At 40.6% G+C, this 5,403-nt stretch overlaps 1 pseudogene; it reads right to left on the bottom strand.

Moving 5' to 3' along the window:
* Positions 1-3,682, bottom strand: part of LOC101656754 — a 6,974-nt pseudogene extending 3,292 nt beyond the window's left edge.
* Between the last annotated feature and the right edge of the window lie 1,721 nt (positions 3,683-5,403).

The following is a 5,403-nucleotide window of genomic DNA, read 5'->3' on the forward strand; positions in this document are numbered from 1 at the left end:
CAGGGAAGGAGGGGGAAAAATGAGGAGCTGATACCAAGGGCCTAGGTGGAGAGCAAATGTTTTGAGAATGATGAACGGAATGAATGTACAAATGTGCTTTACACAACTGATGTGATAAGAGTTGTATGAGCCCCTAATAAAACGATAAAAAATGATGCTTCTTAGTTTTTATCTTGTTTAAAATCTAATAAAAGATAAGCTTTCTGATCTAATCTGATCTTTGAAAACTGTTACTGGCACCTAGAGAGTTAAAAGCTGGCTAAGGCTGAGTTGTTTGCTTAAAATCGACAAAGACAAATCATGTAAGACCTCAACTTCACTAGCTGTCACTTCAATGGTAATTCTGCAATCTTCTTCCAATAGTTTGTGGACTTTAATAACAGTTTCTCCATTTGTCAGAGTTACAGTCTTCCTTTCTTGGCTCATCTTTGAAGTTTTCCCAAATTTCCTTAAAATGTTTGATCTATTCCAAATTTACTTCATGTGGGGCATAAAAGAAGAGAAATTGAGTCAAGAAAATGACTTATACAGTATGGATGGAGGCTGGAAAATCCCAAATTTGTGGGTCACCCACAGGTTGGAGGATTCTCTTGATGACATGGTTGTAGGGGTTGATGGATCCTACAGGTAAGGTTGTGAGGACTGGCGAATCCCAAAATCTGCAGATCAGATGACAGGCTGCTGGCTCATATCCCAAGAAATGATCATGGCATGACAAGTCAGATGCCAGATCCAGACAGAGTGAGCCTTGTGAGAATGTAGACCACACTCCCAAGGAGACTCCCTTTCAATAGATTGGCAACTCATACCAGATCACAAAATGCAGGTGAGTACAGAACTGCCAACTCACTGAGAAGCCTAATGTAGCCAAGTTGGCCTATAGCCATCACCATCATAGCAGCTCAATGTATTAACTCTTTGCACCACCTAGAGACTACTTAGGAAACTTAGGGAGATGCATTTTTCCTGAATTCTGTTTGTGGCTTCTCTTTCTTCAGTTTGTACTCTGTACCTCCACAGCTCCTTTGAGATATTTTGATAATGGGTAACAGAGTACACTCAAGGGTCCAATTTCTGACTTTACCTTTGACTTACTATGACTTTGGATAACATATCCCTTCTAAACCCCTTTCCTTTAAAAAAAATAAAGAAAGATTATTCATGCCATAAGAATGGTTTCATGAAGACTCAGAACACAGTGAGACCTTGGCCCATGGTAAATGCTCAGTAAATGTTAACTCTTGTTACAATGAGCCATCAATTTTCACTGAAACAGGTGTTTCCAACAGTGTTTCAAACTCAGTTATATATGCATTGAGGAAGGGTCCTGTTGGAGATTTGAGTGCTTCCTATGCTAGTCTGACCCATCAGGGTTGGCTATCTTAGTTATACTTCCATGGGATTCCAACTGACTTCCTCACAACAAGAGTGAGAAGTACTATAAGAACCCACAAGTAGACCCTAACCCAGGTTTGGTAATGTGAGGCACAGCGCGCCATTTCTTCCAATCTTATGCAGAGGTTCTCCTGGGGAATCCAGTGCTGGGAATCTCCTATACCTTATTTTCACTGTACTTTCCTCCCTTGGTTAGCTAGCCAATTTGAATACTGTGAGAAGGGGAAAGAAGAAGCGTTGACTTGCCCTGGTAAAGCTCTTTGTTCCAGTTAACACTTGTGGGCAGGACGTGGTATTCTGCTTCAGTGATCTAAGTTGCTGAAATCTTTGGCATTCCTAACTGGGAGCTCCTGGGTCAATGGAGGTGTTGACATCCAGTGACAAATGATCACAACAGAGTTCATATCCTCTGTCCTACTAAAAGTTGACCTGTGTAACCAGGAAAATGGCTTTGATGATCTTCCCAAAGGGCTATTTGGAAGAAGCACCAGAGAAGGTAAAGGACAGGGGTATGCTATTCAAACCAGCCTTCTGTTCTTTACTAATTTCCAAGTTTCATCACCTGTTTTTAGGCCTATCCGGGGCAGTAATACATAAACAACTGGTGACATTTGAGGTTTAGCTGATGGTGGGTAGCCTTCGCTACTTCTTTGCTTGAAATATTAGAGGATACAAAATCCCTAAATATTTATCATTATTCTGCCTCCCCTCATCCCAGATCCCAAAATATAATAGACACCAAGGCCAAAAGAGGATGAAAATCAACTTTATTAATGGATTGGAGAGCATATCTGGGCTCTGAGGCAGAAGTCTAGTTTCTTCTTCTCTGCAGTGACGACAGCTGAGCCCACTGAGTGAGGCTTACAGAACTTACTCACCCAGTTCACAGAGAGAGGCTGGAACATGGAGAGCTGGGTCCTAGCTGGGCCCACGAGGGGCACATTCCGTTGACTCTGTTTACTGCATGGAGACTGGAAGTCCAAAAGCAGGCCCAAGGAAAAGAAAAAGAGAGAGAAGCAGGAGGACAAGTAAGCAGGGATTTTAAGCACAATCATCTCTGCCCAGTCTTGAAAGAGGGCCCAAAGAGTCTCAAGCCCTCTCTCTGCTACTTTGCCTTCAATCTGGGAATGTTGGTAGAAGATCCATCCTCTATTTGGGTCAGCAAAGAATGCAAGAAGAAAGAAGAAAGGTTTGCCCTTGCAGGCAAAGTTGGGTGAGGAAGCCAGACGGCTCAACGAATAAGTGGTTAACAGACACAATCGCAAATAAAGGCTACAGCTACCAGAGCTGGATCCTTGTTTCATGAGCCACCTTGTAATCTGGGTCCTAACTCGAATTCCTGGTCTTGCTTGCTCTCTGGAGACAAGTCTCACTGACCAAGAGCTTGACAGACCTAAGAGGTCACACAAGCTAGGATACAACTCTGTTTAACACCTACAGCATTCTTGTTGTAAAAAGCCCTTCTTTTGTTTCATTCAAAGTAAAAATCTTTAGATTTAATTGACTGGTGTAGAGCTGTTTAGCAGAACACTTATCAGGGCACGTTGTGTGGAGAAGATCGAAGAGGAATTGCAGCATCATGCAGAGGTTTGACAGCCAGTGCCCCCAGATTAGAAGCAGTTCTTGGGGTCCTGGAATTCATCTTTTCCTGGCAGGTGGTGATGCTATACTAATTTCTAGCACTCTCTAATTATTCTTGCTACCTTTTATACAGAACACCCTATTTTTCTGATTTCCATGTTTACTATAATTAATTAGACCAGGCCTTTCTTCTATGCTCGAGTGCATTTCCAGTGCCAATATCCCCGCTTTTGGTCTGAGTCCCAAAAGAGGATTAATCTCATCCATTTTCTTGGATTTTTTTTCTGTTGTTGCTTTTTCCCCATACTATCGCCATTAAAGGGTGACCTCATTTCATGGTCCTTTCTGTCATTTCCAACAGGCTGACTCTACAATTTATTTAAAATAAAACTAAAATGACTGAAGAAACATTTTTCCCCAGAGTGTCTTTATTAGGGATTCCTGCCACCATATTAACATATAAAACAATCTGGAAGTTGACACAGAAATGCAGATTTCACTATACAAAGATAAGGCTCCAATCACAGGTTGCAAGACCCCCAGACCTCCAGTATTTCAATGAAATCACTCATTTTGAATTCTTCCCAGAGTTGTGTTGGTAAATACTCAACAAACCACAAAATAGATTCCACATACACATCATTTACAATATGTTCCAAGCACAGACGGAAATGTACAATGCCTTACCTACATTGTGTTCACCCATGATCCAACTTGTATTAGCATTAAAGACAAGACTGTGTGCGCATACATATTGGCCATATATGTGGTTATATATAACCACAAATATACACACAGTGCTTTTCATGGAAAATTGAAACCTTTGAGGCTGTGTATTGCACTCACCATGATATCTGAGAAGGAAAGGAACAAGAACGTATCACAAACTCTTCAGTTAGGGCTAAATAAGCACCACAGTGTATATGAAGAGTATATCAGTTGTGTGTACACACATATATACATATTCATATATAAACACACATACAGCAATAATATAGGATATACATATGCTCACACACTTGCTTTGAACTCTGTCTCTCACTATATCATATATTGTCCATCTTTGGGAACACTCTTTTCCTCGTTTGACTCAGGCAACTGGTGGCTGTCTTAAAACTTAAATGGGTGTTTCTAAAAGACGGTGATTTCATGCTGACCAAATGACATCTCAGGAGCCCCATTTTGTTCTGGGTGGCTATTTCTTAAGTGTAACAGGCCCTACCCTGTTACACTCCTTCACTTGAAAACATTTCCATTCAAAGATGAAGTTTCTGCCTATGAAAACATAAAATGTTAGTTGGAAATTTTGAGATTATCTATTCCTTAGTCTTTTATATAAATCTGCAGGGTTGGATTACATGTGGTATTTATCTTATCAGTATTATGCAAATATTACTCCCATAATCTAAAAAAAAATTCTTAAAAGGGTGAGGGTCAAACCATGGTTAAGAACATCACAGAAAGTGACTTGAAGAATGATTAGAAAAGGGGTAATTTCTGTGCAGACTCTACTAGAGTATACTTTTGTAGGAAAGTATGATTTAAATGTCAAATATGAAGGGGAAAAAATAGAAATCCTGACTTCAAAGCTGGCTATTTCCACACTTCCAAAATAAACAACTTCTGGAGCACTCCCACCATAAAAAATAGGTTTTCACATTAGTAGCAAAATGTTAAGTCTTACACATTTTCTCTAATTAAAAAGCAAAATAAACCCCCCAAAACACATGATAAGAGCATCCTGCAAACTCAACAGCAAACTTATATCACAGTTTGCTCAAACTGACTTCCACAACTTATTTAAAAATGAAATGTCTAATAAAGCACTCCATGGGAGAAAGAGGAGGCTGTCTGCACCCATACAGATGTGCTGAATAAAGAGCCACCGACTTCCTCCTACGGAGCTGCTCGGAGTCAAAATCAACCCTGTGCCAGGGCGTTACTAAAGCACTCAGCTCCACTGAATCAATAGGACTGAAACACCAATTTGGAAAGCACACTAATAATATAGTTTCATGAGGGTTTGGGAGAGAATACAGGAAACTCAAAATTCTTTGTAAATAAACATTGGAACATTGTCAAGTCATGAGAACAATTTCTATGTTCCATACTCTGTGCTCTTCTCTCCTATGTACCCCACAGTATCGGTCAGCACTCTGCCTGGGAAGGTATCCGGTTTTCATGTCCATGGACATGAGGGCATGAAGGAAGATACTAGACCATAAGTCCCCTCTCTGTCTTGTTAGGTCATCAATTCACTACCCTTCTACCCAAGCTGAAATGGTCTGTTATCTGCTAACCCCGCTTCTCTTTGTCAATGACTACCCCTGTGATGAGTGAGTTCAGATCTTAAGGAAATTGGTAAAGGGAAGGAGGGGTTTCATGATCCCCACAAAGGAAGATCATCAGCATTGACCAAAATGCCTC

Source organism: Echinops telfairi, unplaced genomic scaffold, assembly GCF_000313985.2.
Source record: "Echinops telfairi isolate 266 unplaced genomic scaffold, ASM31398v2 ScPeMD7_7429;HRSCAF=8467, whole genome shotgun sequence".
In the NCBI taxonomy this organism is placed as follows: Eukaryota; Metazoa; Chordata; class Mammalia; order Afrosoricida; family Tenrecidae; genus Echinops; species Echinops telfairi.